Source organism: Panthera leo, chromosome A2 (assembly GCF_018350215.1).
Source record: "Panthera leo isolate Ple1 chromosome A2, P.leo_Ple1_pat1.1, whole genome shotgun sequence".
NCBI lineage: Eukaryota > Metazoa > Chordata > Mammalia > Carnivora > Felidae > Panthera > Panthera leo.
The window spans coordinates 85935403-85957614 of NC_056680.1; the positions used below are offsets into that span (position 1 = coordinate 85935403).

Below are 22212 nucleotides of genomic sequence, written 5' to 3' on the forward strand. Positions count from 1 at the left end.
GTTGGGGGTGCCTGGGTGACTCAATTGGTTGGGCATCCGACTCTTCATTTCATCTTGGGTCATGATCCCAGGGTCATGGGGATTGAGTCACATGTGGGCTCTGTGCTGAGTGTGGAGCCTGCTTAAGATTCTCCCCCCCTTCTTCCCTCCCTCTCCCCCTCTGCCCCTCTCTTCAGCTTGAATGCTCTCTCTCTAAGATTAAAAATAAAATAAAATAAAATAAAATAAAATAAAAGCTTCACTGGGTAACTTTAAATTTCCTTAACCCACTGCTTCTAAAACTTTATTTTGGCTGTTATTCAACTGGGAACTCTTGTTCAAGTACAGATTCTGAATCAGCAGGTCTAGAGTGGAGCCCAAGAGACTGTATTTCTAAATTCAATCAGCAATGGACCACACTGTGAATAACAAGACCTTAAGACACTCTTGTGCACTTATATTGCTGACCAGACCTGTAAGAGGATGAATTTAGTCAAGTTAATTTTCTTAGTCCTCGTCAGATCTTATCTTTAAATCTTCCCCTTCCTGTGTTTGTGTGTTTATATTTAAAGTAATCTCTACCTCCAAGGTGGAGCTTGAACTCATGACCTCAAGATCAAGGGTTGTATGCTCTACTGACTGAGGCAGTCAGGTGCCCCAAAATCTTCACCTTCTTTGTGAAAACACAACAGGATCAGGTTCCAAATGGGGGACAGATTTAACAGTAATTCCTGGTGCATCTCAAGGATCTGACAACCTCCTCCTTGTTAGCTTCTCACTCCTCTAAAGACATCATCCTATCCTTTCTCCCATTTATCTACTCACCAGGAGCCTCCTTTAGAAACCATCCCTTAAAGTTGAGGGCTAGATAAAAACACCCTGACACTGTTCACTGTTTGTTAAATTATGTCAAGGATATATATCGTTTCAAAGAAAAATACATTTTTGTATTGCTACTTACTTTTTTCCCTGATTTTTAAATGTATAATTGAAACTAGGATTATAGCATATTCCCACAAGGTATAAGCTTCAGAACAGTAGGCAATGTTTCCAGTTGCCAAGACCTTATGCTATCCCTATCATCTTCCATTCTTTTTTTTAAATTTTAATAAAAATGCAGACAGATGGCTATTTAGATTTAGTAAATGGATTAAAAACATAAAGGACATTTGTAAGGATGCGATTGTCAGTAGGATTTAGGATAATAGTTGATTTATTGTTTCATTTTTTAAGTATTGCATTAGAATTCTCTTTTTTAATGGAACTGAATCTTATTTGACTTAGATGAAAATAATTTCATGTTCAGTTAAAAAATTAACTGCTTTCAATAGCTTAGCAATATAAGCGAGCTTTGTAATATTAAGTAGGTCACTTATGTCCATATTTAAGCAAACCAGAAGGCTCTCACGACAACCATACTGGATAGTGCAGGTCTGAGAAGTCTTAAAAATATGGAACCCTAAAGATGATAGTGGATGAGGTGTGGAATAGATAACACAAAATAAGTCTGCTAAAATATCCTGGGATGTATAGAAAATCTGTGGACTTTATCTTAGCGTAAGATGGCTTTAAACCGATCATCACCTGACATAACATAGCGGAAGCAAATAAGGCGAGTATCTTACTTACTACATTAAGGCTTCAGATTATTACTTTAAATGATTAAGTACAATAACAAACAAATCCAAAGATAACTAGGTGCAAAATGTAAATAGATCTCAGCAGTGAGAAACAGCAAAAACAGTAATAGCAGCAACAGCAGAAACTACTCTTCAAAGACTTAACATATTGGAATGATCACATTCAAACTGTAAAACTATTATGTCGAATATATTTAAGGAAGAAACACACAGGCTCAGAGATAGTAGCTGAAAACAGGAAAGCAATCAAAATGATGAAATTATTAAAATGAATCAAAAACTTATAAGAATAAAAATAAATGACAACAATAAAAAATTAAAGAAAAACTAAATCAGTTTAAAAAAAATTTTTTTAACATTTATTTATTTTTGAGACAGAGAGAGACAGAGCCTGAACAGGGGAGGGGCAGAGAGAGAGGGAGACACAGAATCTGAAACGGGCTCCAGGCTCTGAGCTGTTAGCACAGAGCCCAACGCGGGACTCGAACTCACGGACCGCGAGATCATGACCTGAGCTGAAGTCGGACGCTTAACCAACCAAGCCACCCAGGTGCCCCTACATCAGTTTAATAGTAGATTAGACATAGCTAAAGAGAAAACTAGTGAACTAGAATTTATGTCAAAATAAAATACTCAGAGTGTAGTTACGGAGAGACAAAAAGCAAAGAAAAAAGAAAATACAGAAAAGCAGAGAATTGAAATAGAGGAAAAGGTGAGAAAAAATAACAGGTTTAATCACAATCCCAGAAGGAGAGAAAAGAGAATTGAAAAGGCAATATTTAAAGTAATAGTTGTTGGGCTTTCTAGAACTGATGATAGACTTTAATTAAATTCAAGCAGCCAAAAAAATGTGAATCTAGATAAATAAAGGAATTCTAGATGTGGATACATAATAAAGAAGCTGAAAGAAATAGAAAATCCTTAAAGCATTCAGACTAAAAATGACAGATAACTTTTAAAGTAGTATTAGACTAAGAGAGAAAGGGAAAATATATGCATGTAAAAAGAAGTGAGATCCTGAACATATAGAAAGCAATTGGTCTTCAAATGGAGGAACATGTACTCTGTTATAACTAGAAGGGAAAACATGGTTTTGGTTGAAAACATGTCTACAGACTCATGGATGAGATGAGAGAATTCCCACCACTCACGTATGAGCCAGAGTAGAAGACAATACTAGGATTTTAAGCCATAATGAGTGATATTAAAGAACAATTATAGCAATGTGCTACATTAGACCGTAGCTCTAGCTTGAGAAAAGCAGATCTGTGGACAGAAGATCTGCGAGATTCTTGCAGCAGAGTGGACCAAATGACTGAAGGCAGGAGGCTGGCTGAACTGGCAAATGACAAGCAGCACGCATTTCAGAATATAGTCCATTTTTTCAGCAATTTCCACAAATCCGTAGGAGGGGGAGCCTGGTAAAATATGCTACGTGCAATCAAAAGTTCTGAGGTTCCCAGCTAAACATTAAGTTCCTATATGATTTCAAAGCCTGGCGGAATCTGAGTTCTCTAGTTTACATATACAAGGAAATAATTACACAAGAACACAGGTTGTATTCTCTGCCACACTCACTCACTGATCTCAGACTCCTCTCCATGTGGACAGTGAGCTGCTCTATCACATTGTCTTGCCCGTGTCTGCAGGGAGGCAGAAAGTCCTACCATGTTTCTTTCCAGGTTCATCTTGAATATAAAGTTGTAGAGAAGCTCAAAGTACGTGGAAAAGCTCAAAGCCCATTCCCTGGGCATTATTTTATCGACTCTCATTTGTGAAATGGCAATAGTTAAGCACATTGGAATATTTGAATTAGTCTATTGATACAATCACTAGTTTAGTTTGAGAAAGAGAGTAAGTAATTTATGAGCCCGTGTTCCAGTTACGGTGTATAATGTATTTGAACAACTGGGCAAACATTTCTTAAATGAATAAAAAAGAGGTAAAGGGCAATTAATCACTGGAATGATGGTACATAAATGGCTCTAACAAAAGCAATCCTGGGGATTATTACATCCTAAGGGAACTGCCAAGTACTCACTTCTCTTAACTAGCCTGGAGCTGCTGAGGAAGTATCTTTGTGATGTATAAGGTAGCTCAAATCAGGACTAAATTGAGTGATTACAAATTCAACATCCCTCGAGGTAAAAATTATTTAAAAGAACAGTAACCAATTTCAACCAACAATAACAGGTTTTTTAAAAAAATATTGTGATATTTAGATTTACAGAGCATTCGACTTAGACACATTTAGAATTGGTGTCTTCTTACAAGTTATAAAGTGGTAAGTTTGCTACTCTGCACAGAGTAGCACCTCAATAAGTGAACGCCAATTTCAGGGCTGAGTGGAGTTATTATTTCAGTGTTTTGCTTACTATTATATTCCTAGCACTTAGGTCATGCCAGTCCACTTAGATATACCATAAATGTTGCTTGAATTAAATTGTTGTACTTAATTATAACAGTAATAGTCATATTACAACGTTCAAGGTCAAAGTTTAGAGCACAAAGTAAGGTTTTTCAAAGATCTTTACCTAAAATTGGAGTAAAGATGAATGCTGTACTCTACATTATTATGTGTGTCTATGTTATATTATTCTCGAATATACTCTATATATTACATAAGTATACAGTATATAATTGAGTATATCAGAGAAGTATGGTTTGTCACTAAGCCTTTGTCTGGTCTTCCGTTTGCATAGACTTCTAAAACTTAAATTCTGCCAAGTGGTTAGATATGGAGGTTGACGTGTGTGTGTGTGTGTGTGTGTGTGTGTGTGTGTGTGTGTGTGTTTGTGTGTGTGTGTGTGTATTTAATGTATTGTTTACAATGAAAAGTGTAACTGTTAGGTGGAACATTGTAACCTTTGAAAGGGGAATAAAATTATTTTCACATTGACTTTGGTGAGTATTGGATCTAAACTAGGACTTTGTTTTGATATTTTAACGGATAATTGTATCCAACCAAAGTATTTTGCCGCATCACTTCCCCTTAAAGGGTTGGTAATGACAAAACTTACATTTTGGGACTCCTCCTAGAACAGTTAGCAGGAGCACCGTATGTGATATCTTTTTTTAATTTTAAATACAGACCAAACCATTCACCTCTTCTTTTCTTGACCTATTTCTTTAACAAATTAATTTCATTGTTCAACTGTAGATAAGCTAATAGGACTAGAATGAAGTTCCATCCAGATTTCTTGTTTGAAATGTTGATGCTCCCAGAACTTCACAGACACTCATTTGATCTTCATGTAATGCTCTTTGTTCCATATATACTTTCCTTCCCATTAGGTACTTTTGACAAGATAAGGCATAATTACCCAAGCAGTCAAGGCAAGCTTTAAGTCTGGAATAGTAATTTAATAGTTTTTGCTTCTAATTCAAGATGCTCAATAAATGAAACGGATAGAGAGGTTGGTGAAATCAGGTTAGTAGCAATACCTTATATTCACACGATATGCTATATTTTATAAAGTGCGCTTATAAACATTACCTCAATTTATCATCCCAAATCTTCCTGATTTGGATTAGCCCAGTTTTGTATGTGCGTCAACAAGGCTTAGAGAGGTTAGGTCCTAGCTAGCAAATAAAAAATGTGGAGAAGCCCAGGGCTATGGGTGACAATTCTCTGCGTATTATGATGAATGCTGGTTGGATAGTAATCAAGTTGAAAGAGAAGGTCTGTCACATGGAAACAGAATGCACCAATAAGTAGGTACTTAGAGGATTGCCAGAAGTTAGCGGCTCAGACAGTAAGTGAAAATGATATAACATAATATTGTGATAGGAATGTAATAGAGATAGAAACCAAGTGAGTCACTTTTGTAAAGATGGCTATTTTTGAAGCCACACAAAATCAAATTTAAAGTATTAAAGTAAGCTTAAGGATATAAGTTCTCAAAAACAATGCCATATATATTTGTTCTTTGACCCTTGGAATGTTCTTTATTTATTCAACTGAACTTAAATATTCTTTGATACTATAGCTGAAATAATACGCATTCAAATTTTGCCACCCTCTTGGTCAATTTTCTTGCTCATATTCTAAACATAATTTTCTTTTGACCTTTTGTTTATGAAATAAATATCTAGCATGAACTTTGGAATATGAGTTTGAGTTCAATACATATTCATCAAATATATAATACTTTTATTGACACTGTTATTTTTTGTTTGTTTGTTTTGCCATTCTCACAGAGCACACATTATAGAATTTGTGAGCAAACATTATCATAGAATATTATTCAAGACATTGACAGGAAGATAAAAATATTTTAAGAATATTCAAGAGCATCTCATAGCTAAATATCATTGTTATAATTCAAATCTAACTTGTCCCAAATTCTCCATTAAAAAAGTAATCTTTACCTAATGTGTTAAAGGTAATAATAATCTCCCAAATAGGACATTAATATGTATGGTAGTTTTATGAATCTTTCATGATGTAAGATTTTCCTTTAAAATAATAATTCCTAATTTGAGTAAAAGTTTCATGTTTCTGTGAAACCTCTGGGGTAGAAATCCAATAAAAGAAAATGCATGCATCAGAGAGTTGCTGGATATTCTCTATTTCCCTTGATTCCAACTTTTACTCCTAGCATAAATACTATGAATAACTCAAAGGGTTAGTTTTTAATAGCATTTTTTTATATCTCAGAATATAATTGATCTAATACTAATAATTTTTTGATTACCAGAGTCTATCAAGTATTGTTTTAATTTCATACCCTAAGTGATAGAAAACTGACCATTATAAAATGAATTTTAACAGAGGTAATTTGGCCAGGGACTCTTGTGGTTTGAATCCTGGTTCCACTGCATCATTACTTATTAGTGAACATAACCCTGGAAAAAATTCAGCTCCCCATCACAAAAATTCTATCTATATCTGTGTATGTGTATAGATACAGATTTATATAGATGTATAGAGATATGAATGTATAAACACATGCATGTGTATGTGTGTGCATATATATATGTTTTGTGTATAGTGTAAAAAATGCCTGTTTTTCATAAGTTTGTTGTGAATAGTGAATGAGGTAACATATCTAATGCACCCACAACATTCTAAGCAATTAATAGTTTTAAAAAAGCCATGATAATATCTAACCTTTATTGAATGCTTAATATGTGCTACACTGTGGAGATAGATTAATGAATAAGACAGCTAAAATAGATAAACTCAAGAAGTTTATAACCAGTAAGAAGTGAAGAAACAATAACCAGGTAAAATAGTAAATAAAGATGATTTAAATAAATCGTCCAAGGATGCTGTGGAAGATATCTAGTGGGAGAAGTGCTTTAGTGAAGGGAAAGCTTTTCTAAAGAGAAACCATTTGACCAGAGGCCAAATGAAAGAAAAGTCAACTATATAAAGAGCTTGAGTGAAGATCATAATGTATTTAGCTAGCTTGAGGAAGAAAAAGTAGGCTCATTTAACCAGGTATTATAAGGAGAAATTGTTTATAGGATAAGATCTGAGGGGAAGGCAGGAGCCAAGGCACACACATTGTTGTAAATCATAATAAGGAAGTTTGGTTTTATTCTAGAATGTTCAAAAGCCACTGTTCTAGGTAGGAGAAGGGTCATGATCAGAATTTAAGGGTTTACTCTGGGTGCTGTGTGGAGAATGAACTATAAGGATGTGGGAGTGGAAGCAGATTGGCCTGGAATTATTGTAAATTGGTCTGATAAATATATGATGGTTGTTTATATTAGGTCAGTGCCAATTAAGATGAAATCCATCAAATGGATTCCAGGTCTATTTTTAGCTGTTGAATCAACATGAATTGGTGATAAATTAGCTATGGGAGAGGAAGATTGAGAAAAAGACACAAAATAAGAATGGCTTCCATATTTGCAGCTTGAACCACTCATTAACTGATGGCCTCATTTCTTAAGATAAAAAATAAGCAGAAGGCATTAAAAAAAATCAAGTTTATTAGCACTTACTGGATTTGAGATGTCAATTAAGCACTCTGAGATGTCAAGTAAATGTATGGAGTTGAGGGAATGAGTCTGGACTAAATATTTTAAGTTTGTGACTCATTAACATATAGATGATATTGAAAGTCACAGGACTAGATGGATTTATCTAGAGAGAATTTAAAAATGGATTTTCATTAATGATACAATACGATGTGCTATGGTTTCATAAAATATTTTACTCGTTTAATCTCATCTGCCTCCAGAATTTTGCTCACAGGATAGGGGGTGTTAGGGGAAAAAAATGTGTGAAATTTAGAAATGGTGTTGTTGCTGGTGGAACAAACACAAAGAATTGATTTGTCAAACAAGATTCATCAAAATTATAGATCTTACTATTAAACTTCATATAAATAATCAAGAAGCATAGGAAAAGATCCAGAGTATGGCTCATCAGCATCTTCCTCTGTGCATTGGACCTGCCTTCTGGCCCAGAGTAATAGATAAAGTCTCTGAGCCAGCTGTGCTGGTTATCTAACACAATGGGGAGAATTTCAAGTTATGAAATACATCCATTTTGTAATTGCAGAGTTATATAGCTCACATGGCATTCTCTAGGAAGCTTTCCTGGATAAACTCATAGATTTAGGCTTGTCCTGATAAAAGTCTTCCAATAGACAAGGGTTTTCCTCCTAGAATGTACCAGTGCTTTGATCCCTGGAGAGTCAATTAGCATGTTTACATTGAGATTAGACAAATATCATCTGGGATCTTTCTTTGCTGATAACGTTTCCTCCCTAAGTCCAGTAAAGGGAGAGAAATGGACCACAGGCTAGCTGCTTAACTCCTTTCTTCCGGCTGGTATCATCAGAAAAAAGGCATGACCATGGGAAAAGAGCATACAGGTGAGATGGAAGGAAATGTTTTGGAGAGAGAGGACAAATAAGTAAAGGAATGAAGAGGGTGGAGTACTGGTTTTGTCATTCTTGTGAGAGCTGAGGTCTTGGAAAATTAGGACAGAAGCAGGATTAAAATGAAAGACAACCTCTTAGGAGTCTTTTATTAATGAGGGAGAATGACTAGCATGTTGGAAGATGGCAAAATTAAGAAGGCATAAAGATGATGTACTTGAATGATATCAGCTTCAGAGGAGGAGAGATTTTTGATGGGGGAAAGAAGAAAATTTTGTTCGAAAGTGGTTGCGTCAGAATAAAGCATATGCATACTCCCATCTCCTGTCTTCTTGATGATTGGATGTCAGAGAAACAGGCGAACAATTAAGTCTTCTTTTAAGAGGGCTAGAGGAAAAGTGGTATCCTTGGGGATTTAATCTAAGGGGAAGAAGATTAAGAGGAACTTCATAAAAAAGGAAGAGATAAAGAAAAATTTGGGAGGACACACTATAGGGTCAGATTAGTGAACCAGAATCATGGGTTGAAATTCTTGGCTGTTCTCAATTGCCATGAGGGTACATGATACCACTGCATTTGGATGGGATTAGTCTGGGGACCCTCTTAAAAGGTCAATGATCCAATTCACCTTTTTCCCAAGTAGGGTCTCCAGGCAACTTTACTTCTATTTCTGCAGATTCACTACACAAAAGGTGAGTGAGGAGGTTAAAATGAAAGGAAATAAATATTTAACATTTTATATGTTTCTTAAATGTATTTTTATAATGTTTACTTTAGTGTAAAATTGTATTTAATGTTGATGAACCTGATGGAGAATATATAGTTTTTAAGAATATTTCTTAAATGGAATTAGTGAATTAAAATTAACGCAAAATGGTGAACTAAATAAAAGACACCTGAAATTTGCATAAACCATCTTAGAAACTGGACTGTTCTGCAGCCTTAGGTTCCTTCTCCTCCCCCTCCTCCTCCTCCTCCTCCTCCTCCTCCTCCTCCTCCTCCCATTTCTTCTTTATCTATATATGAATTAAACATTATATAATATTTTAAGAATACCTTGTTTAGAATATACTTTAGCTTGAAATGAAATTCTTTTTATTAAAAAAATCTCCTATGAAAACATCAGAAGCTTAAAGCCATTCAAAGACAAATCTGGTTAATAAAATGTGAAATCAAGGTGAATAATATTGTTTTTAAGGGAAATATGATCATAATATTTAAACTTTAAAAATACGTGTTGAAGATAATTCCAAAAGTGGTAACTCCAAAGATATTTTAGGAGGTTATAATATTAAAACAAATGTTTGGCAAGTTAAGGATAATGTGTATTTAAATAGAACACTTCTGGAGCTTGTTAAAACAAATATAGACTATTAATTTACATTCATGGAATATAAATTATGTCTCCCAAGGGGCAGCTGGGTGGCTCAGTCTGTTAAGTGCCTGGCTCTTGGTTTTGGCTCAGGTCATGATCTCATGGTTTCATGGGTTTGAGCCCCACGTCAGGCTCTGCACTGACAGGATGAAGCCTGCTTAGGATCCTCTGTATCCCTCTCTCTGCCATTCCCTTATTCACACTGTCTCTGTCTTTTTAAAAAAAATAAAATAAACTGAAAAAAAAATTACGCCCCCCCCCATCATATTTTCTTACAATCCCAAATTGTAATCTGTTAAACTGCCAAACTATTCCCATAGAGCAGCGAATGGTCAGTTTGTTACACTTCCATATATTGTGTTGGTAAGGATAAAAAAAGGCCAGATAGCTTTAGATTGTTTATTACTTGAGGCACAGAAGACAGCATATACTTCAAGTCCCATAGTGGTACCGTGAAGGTGGGTCAAGATAGCTACTTGCACATGGCAGATCTGTGTCACAGCTGAATAACCTTGAGACTAAGGAGATCTTGGTCTTGCTTAAGAGTTGATGGAAGATCTACCCCTCCTGCTTTCTAGAAAGAGACATTATCTTTCATACCATGAAATGTTTCCAGGAATGGAGACTTTAGATTTATTATCCTGTGATGTAAAGCAGTCTCGTCCCTGTTTTGGAGCAGTTTTGCACACATCCTTGAACAAAACTGTCAATGCCTTTTGTTCAGAAGAGCTGCAGAAATAACAGAATTCGCTCCCAATACATGTATGATGAAAAAAAAAAATTAAGTGTTTATTTTATTTTTCAGAGAGAGACGAAGCATGAGCAGGGGAGGTGCAGAGAGAGGGGGGGACAGAGGATCTGAAGCAGTCTCTGAGCTGACAGCAGAGAGCTCGACGTGGGGCTCGAACTCACAAGCCTCGAGATCATGACCTGAGCTTAAGTTGGATGCTCAACTGACTGAGCCACCCAGGCAACAATGTATGATGAAAATGTTAAAGGAAGGTATAGTTGAAGCCTAAAATAGTCTAGTATAGACTATCTCAAATTACTTCAAGTTTAAAAGCTCTTGTTTTCTAAAAACTATTTTCCAGTCCCCAATGAAAACAACAAATAAAATAGATGTCAAATATAAACACCAGAATTAATAAGAAGAATGCTATTGTTTTATATTATCATTGGGTATACAATAATTTTATTTTTCTAACATTGTCAGGAAATGACCCATATAAAAGAGTTTTCCAAATCATTAAAAATTAATGTTTCAAGAATACAATATTGCCAAACATTTCTTAAAATTTGTATGATTTTGGTTTGCTGATCTCTTACATTTAGGAAAGCTGGGGCTTGAAGTTCTCCCACAGTTTTAGGCCAGTTTACAAGCCCATGAACTTCTAAGTTATGAAAGTGAATGATAGATTATTTTAGTTTTAAGGGTAAGGCCTTTATACTTTCAATTTAGATTCTCAGAGAATTTTTCCTGTTATCCCCAGATTTGCCAATAATTTTCAGAGGACTGAGTTGCCAATTCTATTACTCCTGGATAGTTTTTGACAGAAATCCTACTCCCTTATCATTTCGACATTAAGACTCATTAAAACTTCACTTAAAAGCTATAAGAAAACCAATGTACAACTCCTAGTGAATGTCTAGAAAGCATCCCAGAATGCAGCCAGTGAGCACTTGGGAGCTCAGAGATTAGTACAGAATTGCTAATTTGGGAAGGTAAGGTCTGCTGCAGGCCAATCTAAGCACTGCCACATTCCTAGCAGATGTTTTCACCTAGCCTTTACTATGGTACACAATAGAAAATGGCACTCGAGAGACCCATGGCCACTTTTCAAAATGGCCTCTATCATCTTTTTTCCATTAAAGATATGTTGTAACAGATTTGAACATAAAAAGTGTAAGCAAGGAAATGAAAATCATCTATAATCTTATTACCTACACAGCACCACTGTTCACATTTCAGCTTCTTTTCCATGATGGCTTTCCCTCTTCCCTCTTCCCTCTGTATAAATATGTGTGGGTCTAACACTGGCGACATGAAACTCATCGTTTTGCATTCTGTCTCTTTTTTCATTTATATCACGACCCTTTTCTCATGTCAACATTTTCTAGTCATTTTCAATTCTTGAGTTTACCCTCCACTTCTGTGCTTTTAAATCCTTCCTTTTACTCATCATCCCTCTAACTCAAGTTGAATTGACTGCTTTCTTGTGTGCCCAGGGACTCCTGCCAACAGCTCCATCAGAACTGTATGCTTCCGTTTGCTATTTTTTGTCTCTGACATTAGATTGTATGCTTCTTGAAACCAAGAGCAATGTCTTTCACCTCCACATTTTACCTGAAGGACATAGAAACTCATTAAAAGTTTGTGGAGTTAATTGATAAACACAGTTTCAGGGTCAGTTCACATATTGCCTTTTTTGTGGTAATTATATCCATGGGAAAGTATTATCCCCCTTTTTGAGGCCTTTATATCACTTTGTTTTTCTTAGTTTTTTCTTTATATATTTTTTTTTCCTCAGGAAAATGCAATCTTCTTGAAGGCAGAAGCAATGCTATGTCTAATGTCACCTCCCTCCAAGGGCCCTGTAAAGAACTTACAGAGGAAACTGTCATATATTTAAGTTGAATCAGAAAGATATATCTGATTATTATTTATATTATTATTGATTATATTTAATTTTGATATGTTTAATTTTAAATATCCTTATGAGAGGAGATTTTAGGAAGATTACTTGGTATGACATTTATATGTATTTACACAAAGTATTATTCCCTTGTATCTCATTTTGTAGTAGACAAGTATATAAAATTTTTTGTGATTATGATGGCATGTATGTTTATTTAAGACATTCTAAATGATTTCAATCAAAAGTCACTTTCCTAAAAAGTGGACAGCTGTTTGGTTTCTCTCTCTCTCGCTCTCTCTCTCCCTGTTCCTCTCTTGTCTGATTTTTCATAAAATGAGGGCATTATTTTGGCCAGATTTTTAGAATTTATCTTCTGAAAGAGTGTAAGTTTATGCTAGGTTGTGTGATGTTCTCTCTTGTTCTACAGATGCACATTTTTGAAACTGTAATATAAATATTATGATTCATAAAAAGTGAAAAAAATATGGCACTATTATGACCTGCTGTGTTCATTTTTCTAAAAATAACTCATATTTATTACATTTTCTTATTGAAATTTTAATATGTGAGTAGTATAGTAATAAAACTGTTCCCTAAGTATGTAATGGGTGATATTATGTTGTTAACTATCTACTTTACATTATCGTTATACATAATTTTGACATTCATAAAGGTGATTGAATATTATAATAAAGTTTAAAGCAGCTATACCATTTTTCAGTTTTATTTCAGGTAACAGAATATTTTGTTCCAAGTATGTGGTAACCATAGTATTTGAATATCTAAGTCCTATATATGGTGTTCAAGCTGTCATGTTCCATTAGAAATATCCTTGGACTAAAAATTAAAAAAAAAATGAGGTTTTCAATCCAATTTCACTACTACACCAGAAATCACATGAATTTAAACAAGTTCTCATCACAAGTCCAGTTTCTTTTTCTGCAATATTCACTTCAAACACTCAATAAATGTTTCCTGAGCACCTGCTCTGTTCCAAACACTGAATGTCGGGTTGAAAGGCAGAAACTCTAAGAGACTAGTGGTGTCAAAGTAGAACTTTCAAGAAGTTAAATACATGACTTGTATATAAACATAAATTGAATAGATATCAAATCTTTAATTCACGAATTAATGATAGAACCAACAAGGATGATTCAAAGAGAGTTGGAAAGAATGAATACTTGTACAAGATGGCTAATTAGATAGAAATGTAGTTAATGTCCTACAGGGCAATAAAACTGTTTTACTGTAGGACAAGCATCATTTTGGTCTACCAGTTAGTGACTATCCTTATCAAGTTATATGTCCTCCAAACCAATCATACAACAGCAAGTCACACAAAGGCACATATTCCTAGCAATCAGATATTCTCTGGCTGGGCCTGACAATGCTCCATGAAAAAAGAGAAAGAAAATAGACCAAACCCTCCATTTACAAGTTTTACATACTTAGCAGAGGGAAAGGGAGGTCAGGAATTCAGTGAATAAACATGGTAAGTACTTTGACATAGGCAGGAGCAAGTTACTGTCAAATTACAGCAGAACAGCACCTATTGCAGACTGTGGGATGGGAGCAGAGACGTTTTCAAGGGAGATGCTAGGATGCTACGAATATTTTTCCTGAGACGTGAAAAACAAAAAAATCAGGCAGTGAAGATTCTTTCAGGAAGAGAAACAGGAAACAGAATAATAAGTGAGGACTGTTCCTTCGATTTTTGAATGACTATTGTGTGTAGCATATGAGACAAAGAACGGTAGGAAGGAATTAATCTGATAAATGAGCATATGCAGGGGTGGGAAGCTGATTTTTTTTTTGATAGAAAGATATATCTGACTCAGAAACTCTAGAGCAAATCAAATAGTCAAAAAACAAAGACACAACCTTAGTATCTGCAGGAATGATTCAAATACTTTGGGAAAGACAATCAATTGGGAACAATTTTTGACATCTTGACCATGAATTACCTGCCATTTTCAGAAAGTACTAGTCCTGGTACTATTTATTATTACCTTCTGTTGTCATAGTTTCCCTACAGCAACAGCTACTGCAGTTTGATGTTATGATTGTAGGTTCCAGAGGGATACTTACTCAATTATATCATTGTTCTCAGTGACAGACCCACACAATTTTATCATTTGATTTGCCTGTACATGGAAGGGAGGTGCTTAAGCCCACTTTGCAATTTCTTCTTCAGCCATAAACCTTGGAATCACCATTGCGACCATCAAATTTTTGTTTGATTATATTGTATCACCACACTTTCTATTATTTTAAAATTCATAATGCTTTTTACGTCCTTTTTCTAAGATAGGGAAAAAAAGCATTCTTGAAATTCTTGCTATGCCAATTTTGGGCAGCTGAAACCTGACAATTAACAATGTACAGTTATTTTGTTTCAAATATTTCTCATTATCTTCTAACCTAGGTCTTTAGAAAACCAAAGAAAAAATAATTTTAAAAGGCGTATATTCACATTATTGAATAAAACTATATTCGTTTGGAATGGTAGCTTATATAAAACTGTGCATAATAATCTGTACATTTTATACAACAGAATTCTAAGGGGCCATTTTCTTTCTTTTTTTTTTTTAAAGTTTATTTATTTATTTTGAGAGAGAGAAAGAGACCACGCACGGGAGCATAAGGGGAGGGCCAGAGAGAGACAGAGAGGGGGACAAATCCCAAGCAGGCTCCATACTGTCAGCACAGACCCCGACGTGGGGCTCCATCTCACAAACCATGAGATCGTGACCTGAGCTGAAATCAAGAGTTGGATGCTTAACCAACTGAGCCACCCAGCATCCCCCTTAGAGACCATTTTCAAATCCATTTTGAGTGAAGATGTGATTTGAATCATTAATCTTGCTTACCTAGAAAACGATCTATTACATATCCTAGTTTATTTCTTACAAGGAAGAGAGAAGCAGCCCCTGATAGCTAGGAACTGCTCTCGAACCGTCAGTTAAACCTTGGTCTTGGTAGCTCCTGACCTGGTGTCTTGGCACTCTCCTGTTGACCATAAATAATTTTATAGGACACCAATATCAGACAATACAACAGATGCCACCAACATATGTGACTATGATGGATGCAGACCAAAATAAGACCACTCCATATTAATGTCTAAACAGATAAAAATGCAAATATTATCCAAAGCAGAAAAATGACCAAAATCCTCCTATCCTGGCTAACTTGAGTAAGCACTGCCTCTTTACTAATCATAGCTTTAGCCATTCTTCCCTTGTCCTAGATAAGATTCCTTAAGATGCCTGTAGCAGACCAACTCTAAGATGGCCCAGTTGTCACACCTTCGTGTAATCCCTGTCCCTTGAATGTAAGCAGAGTCCCTGATTTGGTTTTAACTCGTAGAATATGGCTAAGATGATAAGATCTTAATTCAATGATTATATTACATAAGATTATAATTCTCATCTTGCCAGTGGACTTTATTGACTAGCTGTCCCTTGCTGACTTCAATGAAGTAAGGTGCCATATGGAGAAGCCCATGTAGTGAGGAACTGAAGGTGGCCTCCAGCTGACAGCCAGCAAGGAGCCAAGGGTCTCAGTATGACAACTCATAAAACAACTGAATTCTGCCAACATGCACAGGAACATGGAAATGAATCCTTCCCCTAGTGAGCCTTGAGATGAGACCACAGCCCCAGGTAACACCTTGATTGCAGCCCTGTGAGAAGATCAAAAGAAGAGAATTCATCTCACCTATGTCTAGAGTCCTGACCCAAAGAACTGTGAAATAAATGTGTACTGTTTTAAGCTTCTAAGTCTGAAGTAATTTTTCATGCAGCAATAGATAGCTAAAGAAGTAGCCAATTCTAGAATTGCCCCCAATTCCTGACAACATCCAATCCACAAACAGTCCAAAGCTTCCTTCCAGCTGTCCCCAAATCACGTAATAAAAGCCCCAATTTTATGATGCATTTGTAACACACTCTTTCTGAATCATATCCATGAATCCCCACGATGTGCATTGTTTGTTCCAGTGATTACTGCACCCCATTCCCCAATTTCATTCAACCTTAATTTATTTGTAGTGGTTTTAGGCCACTGGACATTGACACTTGTTCCCTGTCTTTTAACACTGAGGTTAGTTCTGTTGAACTGTTGTATCTGTTGTTCTGTAGTATGTGTTGAACACTGTCCTCCAAAAAGACCAACAGAGGCCCTGATTGATCAAGCAAAACTAAGTGTATCACCCCTATTGCAGAACTTCACTTGGCAGTCTTAGTTGTATCTTAAAATGAAGAATTTAGGGGAGGATATTTGTAAGGTTTTAAGGCCTTGGCTAGATGATTTTAAAGTGGGTCCTGCAAGGTGAAGAACCGGTTGGGACTGAGGTGAGTTAATGGTAAAATTATTATGGATTGATTAGTTGATACAAAAAAATAATGATTTTGAAATGAGCCTTGATGAACAAATATTTTGATGATTCGGCTATTTTAATTTATTCACTGTTATTTTTAGAAGCAAATATTTCCTGGATCAAATAGCTAAGTCATGTTTCCTTACTCTTATTTGTTTAACACAGGCATGTGAATATATGTGTTTGTCTCAATATTGCTTAGCACGGGGGCAGGGAATTGGACAGGTTTCAATTTTCATATCATTATATCATGGTCTTTGTTGCTACTTTTAGGTAGTGGACTGCTTAATAGCATAGTTTAGTTCAAATTTCGCTTTCTGTTCTGTTGTCAAGAAGGATGGGCCTAAACCTAGTTACCCCATATTCAATTCTATTTACTTCATTTCCAGCTTCTCTCATTCTTTTTGCATCATAGGGATCTATAAAAATGTAGCAGGACAATAAACAAAGGAAAAGTTCTTAACATGTTCTTTTTTTGGCAGGATCTTAGTCTCAGGCCTGAGTTAGGAGTATACTCCAAACTGGGCATAGCATGCATGTTCTAGCTTGTCTGAGTAATGCTATTAAAAATCAGTCCTAGGGGCAGCATTTTAGAATTTTCCTGTTTAACAGACTCTCATGCTCTGCCCTAGGATTATACTTAAATTTTTCCAATAATGGGAATAATAACATATTTGCTAATGTGGGACCTTTCCTACTAATTAAAATCTCCTATTACATAATCCTAGGTAAGAATAAAAAATCTTTGGAAAGGCATTACCTTGTAGTAATATGTAAGATTTACATCTTTTTAATAGCAAATCCGTATGGTCTTAATTCAAGACAGGGGCTCTTTTTTTTTTTTTTTTTTTTTTTTTATTCTTGCAGCTTTCAGTTTCACCAAGTTCCTAACTGCATCTCCTATGAATTTTTTCTATTCAATTTTCCGGCTAAGTAAAGAAAGGCAGTTTCTTCCCTTAGTCTTGCCAAGAAAGAAGTGCAAGTATATAAAGTATGAACTACATATGTACATTACAGGTATAATACAAACTATCATAATGACTGGAGATGTAGACTGACCACTGATTTAAGGCACATCAGGTGTCAGGAATAGATATACAAGTCATGAATTTGAAGTAATTCATTCTTCTTTAATTCATGGAAGAAAATAACTTCCTATTTTTTTCCCTTCTGAATAAGGGCTAGGTACATCATAATAGGTACACAATAGTTGTTGATTGAATTTGAGTCTAATTAATTCAACAGATATGATACAGTTCCTTTTACCTGCCAATTACTTTTTTAGGTGCGGGTAATCTATCAGTGAGAAAAAAAGATCTCTGTCTTGTGAAGCTCACACTCTAAAAGATGCAGCCAGACAGTAAATAATACATATAGCAATTAAATTATTTGGTTTCATAGAAGGTGATAAGTACTATTATCAAAGAAAACCAGAGCCTAGGAGAAGTTAAAGTGGTTAAGAAAAAAAAATATATTTTATTCAGAAACTATTGCAATAGGGGGAGAAAAAAAGAGGCCAGTACAGAGTTGTGTTCAATACTGAATACAACAAGGAAGGTGGGAATTTATAGCCAAGCTGTGGGGTAGAGGGGTCAGTGGATGGAAAATTACTAAGAGGAAACATAGGAGTAAAAGGGGATTTCTGGTTAAACCAACTTGATAGGATTCTTGATGAAGCCAGGCTAGGGCGATCAGATACCTAACCTGGGGGATGGTATGGGATGAAGAATTTGATCAGACATGGAGGGTGATCAGTTATTGAGGGTAGAAGATTCTTGAGACATTGTCTTAGAAAGATTCTTGCTAAAAGTAGGCTCCTAAGGATAAGATCCAAGGAGATAGGGCCTAATTGAAAAGGAGCTCACTGGACCTTGTCTAGAGTTTGGTGAAGAAGGGAATCCTAGTTACTATGTTAAAAGCAAAAAGTAGAGAAAGGTGAGAGAAATGAAGAACGGTGGCAAAGGTGTTGCTGTATTAGAATTGTCAGGCTTCGGTGAGAAGGTAGAAGGTGCCAAACCACTTCTCAGAGAACTTTTCTATAGGAAGAAATAGCCAGAACAAAGGTTCCAGAAGAGTGTTCTTAGCATGTTAGAGAATGACAAAGCCAGTGTGGTCAGAGAAGACCAGATGGAGTCAGAAAAGAGATTTCTGGGGTGCCTGGGTAGCTCAGTTGGCTAAGTGTCTGACTCTTGATTTCAGCTCAGGTCATGATCCCAGGATCATGAGATCGAGCCCCATGTCAGGCTGTATCCTAAGTGTGAAACTTTCTTAAAATTCCTCTCTCCCTCTCGGCTCCTCCCCTGCTCATACTCAGTCTAGAAAGAAAGAAAGAAAGAAAGAAAGAAAGAAAGAAAGAAAGAAAGAAGAAAAGCAATTTCTTTACTTGTTTCATTCTAGAGTTAACTAAGACTTATTAGATCAAATTTCTCTTTTTCAAAAATCACTTCCATGAATACCAATAGCCAAAGAAATATGGGAAATATTTTGATTGTTTATTACTCCCCATAATAATGTTAGTGGTAAATGGCATTTATTATTATGTGTATTATTTCATGATAAATGGATCTCATTCAGATAAAAGACATATGGACAAGACCCAACTATATATAGTTTACAAGAGACTTAGTTCAGCTTGAAGGACACATGCAGACAAAGTGAAGAATAGAAAAGATATTCCATGCAAATGGAAACCAAAAGAAATCTGAGGTAGTATACTTATGTAAGACAAATAGACTTAAGACAAAGACTCTAGTAAGAAACAAAGAAGGTCATTATATAATGATAAAGGGGTCAGTACAATAAGAGGATATAGCATTTACAAATATTTGTAACCCAACTCAGGAGAACCTAAATATATAAAACAAGTATTAACAAAATGAAAAAGAGTAAATATACAGCAAAACAATATTAGTAAAGGACCCCATGTTCATCAATTGATAGATCATACACACAGAAAATAAGAAAATTTTGCACTTAAATGAAATGTCAGACCAGAGTTATTTAACACATTTACAGAGCACTGCATCTAAAAGCAACAAAATATATATCTCATGTACACATGGAACATTCTCCAGGAGAAATCATATGTTAGACCACAAAGAAAAGTCTTAAAAAATTAAAAAAGATTGAAGTGATATGAAGCATCTTTTTCAACCACAATGGTATAAAACTAGAAGTCAATTACAGGAAAAACACTGAAAATTCATAAATATGTGGGAATTAAATAACATGCTACTGAACAACCAATGGGTCAGTGAATAAAAAAGAGAAATAAAAACATCTCAACACAAATAAAAAAAGAAATACAAAATACCAAAATTTATTGGAAGCAACAAAGCAGTTCTGAGGGGAGAGTTCAGAACACTAAATATCTACATTAAGAAAAAAGAAAATCTAAAATAAACAACTTAATATTACACTTCAAGGAACAACAACAAAAAAGAAGTCCATGTTACACAAAACTAGAATGAATAACCCTAAAATTTGAGTGTAACCACAAAAGACCCTGAATAACCAAAGCAACCCTGAGAAATAACAACAAAGCAGGAGGTATCACAATCCCATATTTTAAGGTATACCACAAAGCTATAGGAATCAAAACAGTATGGTACCAGCACAAAAATAGACACATGTATCAGTGGAACACAATAGAGAGCCCAGAAATAAACCCATGCCCTTATAACCAATTAATCTACCACAAAGGAGGCAAGAACATACAATGGGGAAAAGATAGTCTTTGTAATAAATGGTGCTGGGAAACTGGACAGTTACACATAAAAGAATAAAACTGGACCACTTTCTAGCACCATACACAAAAATAAACTCAATTTGGATTAAATACCTACATGTGAGACCTGAAACCATAAAAATCCTAGAAAAGAACATAGGCAGTAATTGCTCTGACGTTGATGTAGCATCATTTTTCTAGTTCTATCTCTTCAGGCAAGGAAAAGCAAAGCAAAAATAAACTATTGGGACTACACCAAAATAAAAAGCTTTTACACAATGAAGGGAACCAGCAACAAAACAAAAAGAAAAGCTAGTAAATGGGAGAAGATATTTGCAAATGATATATTTGATAAGGGAATCATATCCAAAATATGTAAAGAACTTATACAAGTCAACACCAAAAACAAAGCAAAACAAAACAATATGATTAAAACATGGCTGGAGCGCCTGAATAGACATTTTCCACAGAAGACGTATAGGTAGCCAACATACACATGAAAAGATACTCAGCATCGCTAATCATCAGGGAAATTCAAATTAAAACCACAACTGGGAATCACCTTACATCATTTTGAATGGCTAAATTCAAAAAGACAAGAAAAAATGAGTTGGCAAGGATGTAGAAAAAAGGGAATTTTTGTGCACGGTTGATGGAAATGTAAATTGGTACAGTAACTGTAGAAAAGAGCATGGACAGTCCTCAAAAAATTAAAAAGAGAAATACTATATTATCCAATAATTCCATCATAGAGTGCTTACCCAAAGAAAACAAAAACACTAATTTGAAAAGATATGTGCACCCCTATGTCTATTACAGTATTATTTACAATAGCCAAGATATGGAAGCAACCTAAGTGCCTATCAATAAACAAATGGCACACCATGGAACAGAAAAAGCATATGTAGAAACAAAAAACAGAATCACATCTATAAATAGAACAAACTGATGATTACAGAGGAGAAGAAAGTGGGGGGCTGGGAAAAATGGGTGGAAAGGGGAGAGATAAAGGCTTCCAATTATGGAATGAGTCAGTCACAAGAAGAAAGGCACAGCATAGGGAATACGGTCAATGATATTGTAATAGTGATGGAACCGGACAGGTGGTAGCTACATTTGTGGTGAACATAGAGTAATGTACAAATTTGTCAAATCACTAAGCTGTACGTCTGAAACCGTTGTAATATTGTGTGTTAATTACACTCAAATTAAAAAAAAATGAAAATATGAAAAAAAGAAACAAAAAAGAAACAACCTACCATCAGTAGAGGCAGGAAATAACAAAGTCAGAGTGGAAATAAAGTACAGACTAAAAAGAAAATGGAAAAGATAAATGAAACTAAGAGCTCGTTATCTGAAAAGACAAATGAAATAGACAAATCTTTAGTCAGTCTCACCCTGGAAAGAAGAGAGAAGATTCAAATAAAACAAAAAATGAAAGCAATGTTACAATTGGTACCACAGAATTACAAAGGATCACGGGACCACAATGAACAATCATACACCAACAAATTGGACAATCTAAAAAAAAAAAAAAAAAAATGAATTGCTAGATACATGCAACCTACCAGGACTGAATCACGAATTAAAAAGAAAATATGAATAGACCAATTACTAGTAAGAAAATTGGATCAG

At 35.2% G+C, this 22212-nt stretch overlaps 1 long non-coding RNA gene across 1 annotated transcript; it reads left to right on the top strand.

Annotated features, from left to right (window-relative positions):
• Nucleotides 1-7246: 7246 nt before the first annotated feature.
• LOC122213466 lies at nucleotides 7247-16218 on the top strand. The gene is made up of 4 exons (XR_006199527.1): nucleotides 7247-7299; nucleotides 8350-8452; nucleotides 9102-9150; nucleotides 15910-16218. It is a non-coding gene; the product is annotated as an uncharacterized LOC122213466 (long non-coding RNA).
• Nucleotides 16219-22212: the final 5994 nt, after the last annotated feature.